The sequence below is a fragment of the Crocodylus siamensis genome, chromosome 10 (assembly GCF_052110815.1).
Source record: "Crocodylus siamensis isolate JL-2025a chromosome 10, ASM5211081v1, whole genome shotgun sequence".
Lineage (NCBI taxonomy): Eukaryota > Metazoa > Chordata > Crocodylia > Crocodylidae > Crocodylus > Crocodylus siamensis.
Window position 1 is genome coordinate 3,189,802 of NC_143404.1, and position 14,286 is coordinate 3,204,087.

Here is a 14,286-nt window from a genome sequence, read left to right on the forward strand (position 1 = left end):
CTTATCTTGACACCACTGTACCCAAGTGCCAAACCTTACCCCAGTCAGCATTTGATTAGCTCTTTTAACAGCAAGTAGTGTGCTTGGAGTGCCTGCTTGTGGGGGAAGGTGGTACATCATGCAACTCGGAGTAGCAAAATCCTTGTCACAAAAGGTCCTTGTTAAACTTGTTAGTACTGCTGTAATTAAGTGCTGCTCAAGGCCTTCAGGACTCGTAGTAGAGATGATATCTTTTATTAGACCAACAAGATTTTTGCAAAAAAAATTCTTTAATTGCAAGCTTTCAGGCACAAACACCCTTCATCAGGCATTGGAGAAAAGATTGTAAAAGCTCTCCTGGGGAGAAATGAAAGTTCATAGTTCACAGGATTTCACAGAGGAGTCAATAGATGGAAAACTCCTCTGGGCAGTCAGTTCATAGCTGGTCTGGAGCCTCTTAGCTCTTACGAGGTCTTTTGTGGGAAATAAACACGGATGCCCAATGAGCTCAGAGTTGCTGGTTCAATACAGAACATCAAACTCTTGGCAATGCCCAAAGGCTGCGAAAAGAGGCAGAGCAGACAGAGCTACAAGCACTGAGGTCTGAGGAGTTACCAGTTGTTGTTTTTCCCCCAAATAGATCAAATGAAATCCATCTGGGTCTTTATTGCAGAACCTGAACAAATCTGCTGCAACCGCCCTGGGACATTGAAAGTGCAGAGCAGTCGAGTCAGACAAAAAAAAAAAAGCTTGAACAGCTACGTTTCTGTAAGGAGCTAGATAGCAACACATTTAGGTTGCATGTTCAACAGGGATTTGCTACCTCAGGAAACCCCAAAGGTATAACACTCTCATTTGTATTAATAAAAGGAGAAGATCTTGTTTACCAAAGAAAACAGCTCTAGATTCAATGAAAGCTGCCTATGCAAAGGAGTTGTCAAGAATGTGCTGCCTTCAAGTGAATAGAAGCCCTATTACTCTGCTTCAGCTTGTGCCTGAGCTTAATGAGAGCTAGAAGTAATTTGAGAGCTGCTGGCAGTGCTCTTTGGGAGGGGAGAGGTTTTCAGTGAGAGAGACGAGGGTCAGATAAGCCAGAAAGGCGAGGAGGGTGCAGCGGGAAGAATGCAATTATCTCCCTTCATTCAAAGAATGGGTTGCACGCTGGCTGGGAAAGTGGCTTCTCGCCGACTGCTGCGCAGATGTAAAAACTGTATTCCCCTCCAGATGGTGCCGCCGATGTTTACTCCCAGTGCTTGCACAGCTGTAACCGCCATTGCTATTTTTATTATTATTAAAGCACCAACTTAGAGCAGTGGAAAAATGCTCCGTGCCCCTGGGAGAGCAGTCGACTTCCAGCTGGGCTGAGAGGGTGAAACAAAGAGCTGTCAGGTAGTGAGAAGGCAGGGCATTGCTGGAAACGGCAGAAAGCGGGGCCATTGGTTTGGGAGGAGGTTGGCTATTCTGGGGGGCTTGTAGAAAAGGCCAAGTGGCGTGAAGCACAAGCAGGGAGAGGAGAGCTAGCAGCAGCAGTGCGGAAAAGGGACATTGAACTCTCGTTCCTTGTTTGCCTGCGGTTGTAGCCAGGTGGCGTAGCCTTCTCTTGGAGGCAGCAGTAGGATTAATCACGTGCATCCAGGACCGGGCTTCTCGAGAGCCCCAGAACCATCGGGTCATCAAGAGGCACCTGGTCTAACCTCTTGCTTTAAGGAGGTGAAGTCCTGGAGTGACCAGATCTGCTCTGGTGATAGACATGGTCCAGACAGGCTCTCAGGTCTTGTCTACATGAGGAATATTTTTTATTTCTTTTTTTTAAATATAGGGGGGTGGAGTTTAGGCAGGAAAAGAGAAATAAGCTGCCTTGCATCTGTATGGACAAGGTGGTTTTTTTAAATTACCTGCTGTTTTCCTCCTCATTCCTTTATGGACTCTCCCCTTGGAAATCTTTAAGTGCGGGGTACAGCAGTGTCCGTCTGCACTGGTTCAGACAGGGCACGTGCTGGTGTTTTGCACTGAATGAAACATCTCAGCGGGCTTCAGCTGTAACCCTAAATTTAACTGCATCGGAGCCCAGCCCATAGCTGGGAGAAGCATAGGTCGCCTTAAGGAAGGGGGATGATGGCACATGGATACGTGTTAAGCCATGTCCAACACAGCTGAAGTGAACCGGGTGGGATTCATCAGGGCCTGGGCCTCAAATCCATCCTTCCAGCCAAGCAGATGGAAAGACCCCTCGGGTCCACCAGCTCCATGTGGTCAATGCTCAGAGTGGGTCACTTCTCTAACATAGTCCTCCTCCCCGTCTAGCGGTGAGCTGAACACCGTTCAAGCTTGCAGCTGACTCTCCCCCGAGCGCTACCGTTTCTGTTGTAGCCCATGAAATGTGCCGGCGCACTTTGAGACGACAATCCTAGAAGGGAGTGCTGTGGAGTCTGATGTGAAGCCATAAAACTTCCCTGAACTCGTTCGAACTAGAGTGGATCATTAAAAAATAAGCATCCGTCTCAACTTAAAAGAATGACTGGCGATGGCAAATCTGCTGCTGCCTTTGGAGAAGGGGTTTGAAATCTCTCTCCAGTAAAATATTGTGCCTTGTTTCAGCTTTGAACATGGCGTGGAGCTGGGCTGGGCAGTTTTCCATGTGCTCTGGCCATTTTGAATCCTCGCAGGACAGGATGCCCTGCCACGTGCCAGACCCCAAAAGCTCAGGTCTTACTTGCCTGGGCCACACTCACAGCTGGAGCTGCCAGCCATAAGGAATGATTTCCCCCCCTGTATTTCAGTCTTGTTTGCACATGAAATGGCCTCAGCCAGTTTGTCTCATCATTCAGAACGGCAGAGGTCATTCCTGCCTTGCAGAGGTGCCATGAGGCTGCATTTCTTTGTGCTTTTAAAGCACTTTGAGACATTTGCGGGCTCTGGCATTGCAGTGTGCTGAGGCTGTTATTCCACTGCAAATGGAATAAAAGCAAAAAGGAGGATGATGCTTTAAGGAGGAAAAGTGAGAGCCTTTGGGGAACATGTTTAGTGCTGCATAGCCAGCAATATCCTCGTGTTAGGACTGGCCACTGTCTGCGCAGAGGGACTTTCTTAATGATAACTTATAACTCGTAGCCCCTGTCAACATGGGCAGTAGCCTACGGAAGTCCTGCCTCTCTGAGTCAATTTGTCTCCACAATGCCACCCTGCTTTCTGGCCTATAACTTGGAGTAAAGACAGCTGCAGGGGAAGGGGGGATTTCGTTCCATGGTATTCACCCACTGATTGTCACTTTTCCACTTGACGTCCACCTTGCCCTGACGGTTGCATCGAGATAGCAAGAGAGTCTCGACAGGAGAGAAGTGGGCTCTTGATTAATGTCCTTGGAGGATGGGCATCTCCGTGCTCTTCCGAGCGGGGTCCCAAACCTAGGACGGCTTTATCAGGTGGAGCAATGCAAGTCCACCCCTACTTCGTCTGCATTTGGTGGGACAGCTCCCCTGGTGCTCGGTGTGGCTACAGCCCTGAGCAGCCGGAGGGTGGGTATCTGCAAGCCTGCACGGCAGCCCTGGGTCACACGTTCTTCTGCAAGGAGTCAGCGTTAGCAGCGGGAGATGCCTCTGAGCACCCTGGGGCAAGTTACAGCATGCATGGGATAGTCGCTTGTGCGCTCCGGTACTGGATATTATCTGTGGAGGACAGTGCAGCTCGTTATTCTGGTTTGGAAGCAGACCTTGGGAGGAGCCAGTATCAGACAGGAACGGCAGAGCCCGCTGCCGAGAAGAACGGAGGAGGCCACTTGCCTTTCTCCCGTGCAGGTAAGGTTGCTTTCCTCTCCGACTCACTCTTTCAAGTTGTTGGCTCATTTGTTGAGTGGATGCTTTGCCCAATGGAGAAATGCAGGAAGTGCTTTGAGAGGCAGGGGCACAGCTCGGAGCTGGGTGGAAATCCATTTGATAGGATTGCCAATACCAGGCATTCTTGCTTTATATCCCGCATGAACTACGCCAAGTGGGAAGAAGTTATGGGTGAGACATGAGTTACCCCCTGGGCAGGACTTCTGCAGGGATCAGTGTTAGAGAGATGAGAGACTGGGGCTGAAGCCATAAAAACCTTTCAGGAAAAAGCTGTTTCCCCCCTCATGTTTTTCTGAAGGGGAATAATGGACATTTGGGGAATTTATGGAGATTTTCCATCTCCAGGAAATTTTATACCTTGGAAGTTTTTTGTGCCTGTAGGATATAAGTAAATCGTATATCTTCTTATTTGCATGGGCAATGAATATGTAAATGTACACGCTTTGCTCTACGTATGCATTTTGTCATGACCTTCCACTTAGATTCACACGGCCTCCAGGGAAAGCTGCAACATCAAGACAAGCGACGGAAATCACCACGCTTATTGCTGCTTGCCGCTTGCGCTGTGGGGAAGCCAAGTGTCGGGGAGGTGGCTGCAGATTTGCCAAAATTACCTTGCAGAAACTGGGCTGGGCGAGGCTGAGAGTGAGCTGTGAGCAGAACAGGCCAAACCAGATCTCCTGGGCTGGGTCTGGACAGGGGCGACAGAAGGGCAACTGCTTTCACTACAGCCTCCACCTCAAGCACGTAGGCTGGTTTAGATAGTCCATGTCAAAGGCCCAGTAGCCACAAGCCTTGTGATCCAAGCCCGTGTGGATAGGAGCTCATGCCCCTCTCTTAACACAGGCCCAACTGAATAGGTTTCTAAGTGCAAGAAGACCCTTCTGGTCCCAGTGGGTGCATCTACACATGCACATTTACTGTGCAGTAACCTAAAAAAACTGCGCAATATGGGTGCTTGTCTACACGTGCATGCCCATACTGTGCAGTTACTATGGTGACTTATGTCAACTTGGGCATAAATTTGATACCTGCATCAACACACATGCAGACACCTTACGGTGCTGTAACGCTGTGTGTGCGGACTGACTTGGGACATTAAATTTAATGCAACATAAATGCACATGTAGATGTGCCCTGTGAGATGCATTTATGGATGCTCCCTCTTGCACATACTTGTACAACCTTAGGTTGCTCCTTAAATCATTATTAAATACTTGCCTTTAACTAATAAGTATTAATCCAGCAGTATTAATCCCTTTAAAATATTCCCCAGTCCTCTGCAATTTCCCCCAACTTCGAGGAGTTGTTAGAAAGCAACATTATTAGTCCTGAATGCAGCTCAGCCAGTTTTTGTAAGACTCCTGGGTAGAAATGATATGACTCCACAGTTTCTGAAGTGCTTAACTTTCATCCTCTTGTTACAGATGGAATAGGACATATTTAATTTTCACTGTATCAGAGGAATATATGATCCTACTTCTTTCCATGTGCAGAAATATTTATTGAAGCTCCTGCCCCTTCTGCATTACAAAAACAACAGTTTTTACACTCTTGTCTCATAGGGCACCCACCTATAGCATTGCAAGGTTTTCATCTTTCGTTAGAGCATCCCCGCTTCTTGTCCTGAAAACCACTGGCTATGCATTTGTCATCGATGCCTTTCACTTCCCTTATGGCCTTCAGTTCCTCACTGGGTGTTTGCATTCATTGCTGTCAACTTCCCTATTTTTTTTTCCTTTGCTATTTTTTTTAATTGCTGCTTTCCCTTTTAAATACTTCCTAATGATTAGGTGCATTTTTAGATCTAAATATTTCCCTTGTTTTTGTTCATACTTGCTTTTGGCTTTTGGCAGCTGGTTTTTAGTAACAACTTAAATGAGATCAGGATTCCTTCCATTTAGGCAGCCATCCATTGATTGACTTGTTCAGCGACTGATACTTCGTTATCTGCTAAAGGAGGTCACAGGCAGAATTGCCCTGCATTGTTTGCAATATTTGGTGTGTGTCTAAGGCCAGGGAACAGTTGATCCCTTAGCATCTCCACCCTCTTTATCTTCCTTCCCCTCCCAATCGTCCTTTTTTTATGATGAGGCCCCGGGCTTGGGCATGTTTGTTTCTGCCGAACCCTCCTGCTCTCCGACTTGCCTGTTCTTTGCTGCTTCTCAGGCCAGGCCGAGGAAGGCAGGACAGGACTAGAAGAGGTGGGAAGGACAACATTTTTCTTCCTCCCCTGCCCTGCTGCAGTGACTCCGCTCACCTCCCAAACCAGCCGTTACTAAAGGTGTCCCAGCGTCCAGGGTGCATCTGTGCCCCGAGGGCTGAAGCCAAGCCGGAGGGGGAGCCACGAACCTGAGACAACCTTTTACACAGGGAAGGCCTCCCATTCAACAGTCTGCTTCTCTCTTACTGCTGCCCCTTGCCTGGCTTCTTCCTTCTCTAGATACTCAGCCTTTCGGAGGGAGCCGGGCAGCTGCCGTGAGATGTCTACGGTCCTGAAGTGTGAGTAGCTTGGTGCCAGGGGTGGAAACCACGGCCCAGTTGAACTGGGGGCACCCGGCATGTGAAGGGGCATTGGGGAAGCCAAGTCTTTCCACCCGGGTCTGGAAAGCCGCAGGAGCCCCAGGATGCGGTCCCTGCGCTGAACAGCTCGGATCCATCCTGCTGCCATCATCCCATCCACCACCATCAGGGAAAGGCCCACTCCCTGCTCAGCTCCTCACCGCTGCCCTCCTTTCTATTCCCCACCCTCCATGCTCGTGCCCTATACCCCGCATGTAAGGGAGGCTTCAGTACCATCCTGCACCATGCCATGGGCACGATTCCCCTCCTGGGCTCAGGGGTCTCCTCCGGGGCCAGGCAGCACGGGGCAGCTCCTTCCCACCTCGTGCACCAGTGCATAACCCTTCATCTTTGTGCCGAGCAGGACGGAGCTTGGAGCAAACTGACCTTCCTCCTCATTCTCACCCGTAGGGTTTGGGAGAGACGAGGACAAGGACAAAGATAAGGAGAAGGAGAAGATCAAGGAGAAGGACAAAGACAAGGAGAAGGACAAGGGGAAGGAGGAAAAAGAGAAGAAAGAGAAGAAAAAGAAGAAGAAGAAGGAGAACAAGGTGAGAGGCTGCCCTGCTCCCCGTGTGTTCGCCGGGCTCTGGGGTCTGCCCAGCCGCGAGGTGGGCGTCAGGGTTGGTCTACTGGAGGCAACATCCTTTGTGACCGGGGTGCTTCAGGCAGGAGAATGAATGCTGGGGCAAGCCAGAGACATGGCCGGAGAGGAGCGCGTGATCCTTCCCCCCCGTCCTGTCTGCGGAGGCCAGGCGGCATGCGGGGGGACGCTGAGGCTGCAGCAGGGCTGGGTACCCCCGTGTGATAGCAAATCCCTCCTGTTGCCCCTTAGGGAGAGGGGGACACCGATGACAGCAGCAGCAGCAGCTCTGACAGCGACTCTGAAGAGGTGAGTGTGTGGCAGGGTCTGTGTTCGTGATGACAGGACAAACCCCTTTGCACTGGGAGGTACTGGTATCTGACTCTGCCCGCCTGGGCAAGGGGTGCCGGTGCCACTGGTCTCAGGGGCACATCCACGCTTTCAACCCCTCAGGGATTGGCACCATGGTTGTCAAAGGCCTCCCATCATGGGGCTACTGCCCTCAGACCTGTCTACACAGCTCCCACGGAGACCTCACGGCCGTACACGCAAGGGCGTGCAGCTCTCTTGGGACAGACAAATCCACCTCTGCCATCAGGCAGCATGGCCTGCTGGCCCCAGCTGGAGGCACTGGGAAGAAATGGGATAGTTTATTCTGGAGAAGGATTGGATGACAGTCCTCAAATCCCTGGAGGGTGGTTACAAAGAAGAGGGAGGCAGACCGTTCTCCGTGGCCACAGGAGACAGGATTAGGAACATCAGTCTTAAATTGCAGCAGGGGAGATGTAGGCAAGAGGTTAGGAAGGACATCTCTCTGAGGATGGTTGAACATTGGAACAAGCCAGCTGGAGGGGCCGTGAAATCTCCATCTCTGGGAGTTTAAGAGCAGGGTATACAGACACTTTGCTGGGATGGGTTAGGCAGGGCAGAGCCTGCCTTGAGCAGACGGATGGACACGATGTGACCCCCTGAGGTCTTGGCTGACCTGTGATCCTGTCAGTGCAAATGCCAGTAGGGTGAGAGACCAGAGCACATATCAGCTGTCCTGGGGCCCAGCCCCTGCCCAGACACTCTCATACCCTCATGAAGGTGTTTCTTCTCTTTATTGCACCAGGGCAACAACAAGAAAAAGAAGGAGGATAAAGAATAACTTTGCTGGAGTTAGTGCAGGCCACATCTATAGTTCCTACAATTTTACAAGGGCTGGACGGAGCACAGGAAACAGCATCTGCAGAACAAGACTAGTCCTGGAAATGCAATTCTGATGACTGCATCCCAATAAAGCTGCTTGCATGCTGCAGAGACAGGTGCCTTTTATTGCCCAGGATCAAAGTGCCCACTGCAAGCCTTGCCCCACCTGCTTCTCACACTTGTATTGAGCAGGTAGCATTTTCCAAGCTCAGTGCTCAACACTGAGTGGGATCAGCCTGGCCCATTGCATGGCTGCTGGGCTCCTGGCTTGAGTTCCAGCTCTGGCTCCCACCTGGCACAAGTCACTCCCCTGCCCATGCACTGTTCCCCCCATACCCTTTGCCCATTTGGTTTGATTGCTGGCTCTGTAGGGGAGCACCGTGCGGTATTGTATGTGTATGCAGCACCGAACACAGCACGGCATCTGGGCATCCTGCAGTGCAAGTGGCACGGGCGCAATCCCGTCGGTGCTGCCTGAAGGATGCCCCAAGGAGCCAAGGAAGAAGGGACATACCCCCACAGAGCTACTGGGACACCCTTCTCCGAGTTCCCATGCAGGGAGAGCAACGCCACCCTCCTTCCTGTAGCCTTAAGGATCCCATCATCCTAGGGCAGACGTAAGTTTAATACTGGGAGCATCCAGCTTACAGAGGTCAGATGACTTGTGCCAGACCACAGAAGGGTGCTGGGATGGTGCAGAGATGCTGCTGCCCAGCTCTGAGCTTGGATTACTGACTAAAGCCACTTGTGGATTCTCCATTTATCCCTTTTAAAACAAAACCAACCAAATTCTAACTTTTAGGGATGTTGGTTGTAGCCTAAGGACATAGGCTTGTCTGCCTAGGTCTATGGGCATAGGCAGACAAGGTTCTTCGCATAGATGTGAGCTCTTTTATTAGACCAACCAAATGGTTGGAAAAATGGTTCTTTGCAAGCTTTGGGGTGCAAACACCCTTCTTCAGGCAAGGGAAGAGTTCTAAGTGCAAAACTAACTTTTGCACTTAGACATCAACTTAAAGAGGCAGGCAGAGTTTGAGTTCATAAGGTCCTCCTCAGCCCACAGCTATACCCCTCTCTGCTCTTGGGAGCAGCAGGGCTTATTCCCCACACCCTGAGAGCAGACTCATCATTAAAGGTGATGTATCAGCACCATCTACCGATGAAGCGCTTCCATTGCAGCTTGTCAGAAAGTTTTATAACCGGCCAAGCCTGTTGCATAAGGGTTCCTCCACCAGCCGCACGATGGCAGAAAATTAGTCATTAAAAGAAGCTGCGGGTGCGTGGCAGCCGTTTGCTCCGATGTGAAGCGAGGCTGAGCCTGCATCACAGGTGTGCCCAGAGAGGAGTCTGAATAGCTAGGATCAGAGAGCTTGCCTAGGATGCCACGGCCTTTTCAGAACGAGGGACGCTGGCACAGATCCCTGCTCGGCAGCTGACGCTTCAAAATACCGCGGGTATTTTGCTTCTCCTGCAAATGCTTCTCATGCACTCCTTTCCCCGCAGCGCCAGCGGGTCCGTAGAAGAACATGGGACCCAAAGGGGCTTCCTAGGCCTCAAGTTCATTCCCCTGCATCTGTGGGCACTTAACCAAAGGGACCCCCCCACTCCAAATTGCCACTCGAAACCCTCACTTCCAGCTCCCAAGAACAAAACCCAAAGCCACAGAGACCAAGGGCTCCTTTAATGGTACCGTCAATTATTCCAACTGAGCTTTCCACAAAGGGCCTTTCTTTTTTTGTCCTGCATTTGCCCATCATCTGGCACAACAGGGCTCTGGTCCGCGATGCTGTCACTGCAATGACCACAACAACGAAGTGAGGGAACGCCTTTCTGACAAAAGGAGGCAAGAATTACAGGTGCTTTGAGGATCAGTTTGCTGTGGCCTTCCCTGTGGCTCTCCATTTTAAATGCTCTCTGCTCAGCAAAGGGGAAATAAAAGGATTTGTTGCTGACACCAATTTCAGACCGACGCTTGTTTAGGGATCACAGAGAGGCGCCGTTTTATTTAAACCAAAAAACGCAGCTTCGGATATTGTTTTCATGCCGCTTCAGCAGCAGGCTCTTAAATAGTCACAACAAGCAGCAGGGAGGATGTGAAAGGAGGTTGCGTTAATTATAGCCCTTGGTGACTGCAGCAACAAACTCTCTCTAGGATGGGGAAAAAAGGAAGAGAAAATCTGAAATCCTTTCTGGTAACACATGGCTTAGATGGAGTCACCAAGCAAGGATGCTTCACTTTGGGCTTCGATTGTACATTTTGTGGGGGTTGTTTGTGACTTATGAGCCAAAGCTAATGAGGAATGGAGACTGCTAAGGCCCGGGGTGTCTGGAAAGGTGTGGCGTGAGGTCAGTCAATGCAGCTCAGTAGAAACTATGGGAATATTTTCGGGGTCGTCTCAGGAACAAAGGGCTGGGCTCCATCCTTGCTATCCAGGTTTGGAGGGCTGACTTGGTCAGCGAGGAAGCTATGAAGAGCTCACTCCCCAGCATCTCAGACCACTGGTGGCCAGGAGCCCATAGGCCCTGCCTCTCCGATGAATGTCATCTTGGAAACAACTGGGTGGAGGAGTATATGAAGGTAATTGTAAGGATTTAGGAGGCTCAGCGACTTGGCGGGGGGACCTGTGCAGTTTCCAGACCACCCCAACCCCTTTCCGTGGCTGCATGCTGATTTTGCTTGAGGAGCTGCGATCCTGAAGCACACGGCTGCCAGGAAGGCTCCCGGTGAGCACAACCACAAAAAAGCAGCCTTTCATGGAGGTCCTCTTGCCTTGTGGCCCTTCAGCGCATGCATCACTTTTAGCACCTGAGTAGGACTTTGGAGGCCCCCTGACTTCAAGCCGGAGCAGAGAGGCTTCATTCAGCCTGAGCCGTGGAGAGAGGGAGAAGCAGGGTTGTCCTGGCCCCGAGGCTCGGGTGAGTCGAGTGCAACAGGAGCAGCCAGAGAAACTGGCAGCGTGGGAGTTACTGAAGCCAGGTTTCAGTTACACCCATCTGCACGTATTTATATAACAGGGTTATATCTCACCGGGGCTGCTCCGTGCGCTCGGGGCGTTGCATTGCCCTTGGCCACGGGGGCTGCAGAGGGCTTTGCATCCAAGGAGACTGAGAGCCAACTCGAAGCATTTTTTGTCATGCACCGTGCACAGAGGAGACCTGTCAGAGCTGTCAAGCCTAGTGCGCGTGCTTTGAGAGCATAGATCGAGCTCTTCTATGGGTCTGGGGCTCTTCTTGGTATCCAATCCCTTCCCCATCTATATGCTCACAACACCCTAGTGAGACAGGACAAGGCTATTAGTCTCAGGATGAGGACTTCTTCCACCTGGGAGACAGTGCAAGTAGGGGCTGCAAGGCCTGAGGGTTGGAGAGTTAAGGGGTCTGGTTGGCCAGAGAAGATCTGGGATGAGTGAGGGAGTTGGCTCACAGCTGCAGCAAGATAAAACACCCGTCTTTGCAGGGCTTTGCTATGTTACCGGTGTTGTGGAGCTGTCTGATGGGGAGGCTGCTTTGGTGTCTGCTTTTGTAGGGATTGGACATAAGAAAGCTGGAATCCCTGAGCATTTGGTACTTGCGAGGGTGCTAGTCCAGAAGGTTTCCCTCCCCGTAGCTGTGTGATGACAGTGAGCATGTGGCATGTTTTTATTTGATGGCACTTGCAATTGTATATCTGGGTAAGGATAATGTGGAGGGGAGTTCAGTGCAGGGGTCCAGCAGCAGGAAGGTGGGAGACACTTGATGACACTCTCTTTTCCCCCGATCCTGCTAAAGTAACTTAAAATTGATCAAGTAAGAGCTCCATATTGGCATCAGGATCACTCCCTGGAGTCTAAAAGGCCTGGCTTTATTAGAATTGAAGTGTTGTCAGGGTGGACACATTTTCTGAAAACCTCTCATGTGGCCAGCCCTTCTGAAGGGCTTCAATTGCATCAGTATGATTGGAAGAAACTGTTTTGACCTTCCTGTTCTGAGAAAAAAAACAACAAGCCCTTTTGAATTTAAAAATCTATTTATCTATAACAGCATTTTAATGGCAATGTTTAGACCAAGCTGGGTTGATTTGATGAAGCTGACCCCAAATCCTTTTGCTTTTATGAGACTGTTTAGAACATTTTGTTTCCGCCCCGTTTCCAAACCGCAGTTTCCCACGAAGCGGGTAAACCTGGTTCTCGCACAGCTCTAATAAATACCAATTAAACTCTGTTCATATACAGATACATTTTTCCCCCTCTTACTACAGGAACATATGGCCTTTATTATTGTCTGGATTAAACAATATGAGGCCACCCCCCACCTTCAAAGATTTTTCTTCTTGCAGCTGAAGGATGTTTCAGAAGCTGACACACTTCTAGTGTTTTTTTAGCTCCCTGAATATCAACGGCGACTAATGATGCTTTTCCCTCCCTGGCTGTGAATATTTGTAGCGTGTGTGTGCCTGCATATTATGCCCCAAATCCTTAAATTTAGATCCCTAAATCTTCTGTTAAATACCAACTTCAGGATTCCCGCAGGCATTCTCCGCTTAACTCTGTCTGGGGTTTCAGTTTAGTCAACTTCTCTGGGAGGACTGATATTTGAGAAATTGTCTTCCCTCCCGTGTCGTTTCTTCTATGATTCCTGCTTGTAGTCTTGGGAAAGAACGGAGCCTTGTCATTATTTCCAGAGCTCAGTAACAACATGGTTATCAAACCCGCAGAGAAATGACACAGGGTTATTGCTTTTTGCTTAAATGCAGGGGAAGGGAAACCAGCTTCCAGGTGCCTGCTTTGTTCTGGTGGATTTTCAGAGGGCAGGGCCAACTCGATGGAAAAAAAACCCAACAAGCCGAGCCCTTTAAAGGACAGTTATATAGCTGGTTATGAAAGCAAGTGGGCTGGGCCAGCCGGCTGCCTGGCGTGAGCCGTGACTCGCTTACACAAGAGTGATTCACCAGCAGTCTAAAGTACAAGGAGAGAAGCATGCAAATAAAATGTACCCATGCGATGCAGCAACGCCACAAACTGATCCCAGCCCCCAGCGCTGCTGCTAACATCAGCTAAGGCACGGACAGACTTTGGAAGTCCAAAACCTCTGGACAGGCCGCTACCGCTGTCAGCCAGAGATTCCCCGGGTTGCTATTTATGGTTTGAGCAGGGACAAAGCGTCGCCTTTTGAACCTGCACAAGGAGCTTTAAGTGCACCCGTGAGAGCTGGCAGAGCTTGCAGCCGTGCTGGTGCACACTAGAGCTGGGAGAGAGCAAAAGGCAAGGGTTTTTATCCTTCAAACCCCCAAATTCCCAAGTCACCAGTGTCTCTGTTCTCCCCCCTGTCTTTTCCACAAATTTTCAGCGCAGCTCATTTCTTTGCCCCGCTCCATTGCTCAAAGAGCAACAAAAAGCACCGCTAGCAGGCAGTTTTGTGTCTGGGAAGCTCAGCAAAGATGCAAAAGTGGAACCAGGGTGCGGCATCTGTGGTGGAAATATTTGCTTTGCCTGGAGGCGAGGTGGTGGTGGGGAAGGCTGGGGGCTTGGACCACTCACATTTGGGAGAACCTTTTTCTCAGATGGGGTTGGGTGAAGTCAATGGGGCAGCCGTTATTCATGCACATGCATGCATGCAGGCGCATACATTTTTTAGGGGATGGAGATGGTCACACACGCACATGCACACATACACGTGTACATTTTTAAGGGGATGGAGATGGCCAAACATGCACACACACACAGAGGTACATTTTTTAGGGGATGGAGATGGTCACACGTGCACACACATGCATGCACATATGGGTACATTTTTTAGGGGGTGGAGATGGTCACACATGCATGCACACACACGGGTACAGTTTTTAGGGGTGGAGATGGTCCCACATGCACACACACACACGTGTGTACATGTTTTAGGTGACGGAGATGGCAGGTCAGGATGCATGGCTCAGGAGCAGAAGACGGTGTACAATGTGGGGCGTGAGGAGGGGAGGAGAAGGAAACCCCATGCCCAGAACAAAGGCCCTGCTCTGTGCAGCCTGTCATGAGTCAGAGGGGCAAGAAGGGAGCTCCAGACATTGCATCTAGTCCAAACCGCTGCCTGAGGCAGGATCAGCTCTGTGCAAACCGTCCCAGGGAAATCCACCATCTAACCGTGACACAGCACCCGACCAAGCCT

The 14,286-nt window shown here is 50.3% G+C and overlaps 1 long non-coding RNA gene across 4 annotated transcripts; it reads left to right on the top strand.

Moving 5' to 3' along the window:
• The first annotated feature begins 3,488 nt into the window (after window positions 1-3,488).
• Window positions 3,489-8,259, top strand: LOC149856108 (uncharacterized). Of its 4 annotated transcripts, none has more exons than XR_016444432.1 (6): window positions 3,489-3,773; window positions 4,295-4,464; window positions 6,256-6,314; window positions 6,786-6,925; window positions 7,210-7,266; window positions 8,072-8,259. It is a non-coding gene; the product is annotated as an uncharacterized LOC149856108 (long non-coding RNA). The 4 variants fall into 4 exon arrangements; XR_016444433.1 differs by having other exon boundaries at window positions 4,295-4,401; XR_016444431.1 differs by lacking the exon at window positions 4,295-4,464 and having other exon boundaries at window positions 3,508-3,773; window positions 5,982-6,314.
• The last annotated feature ends 6,027 nt before the right edge of the window (window positions 8,260-14,286 follow it).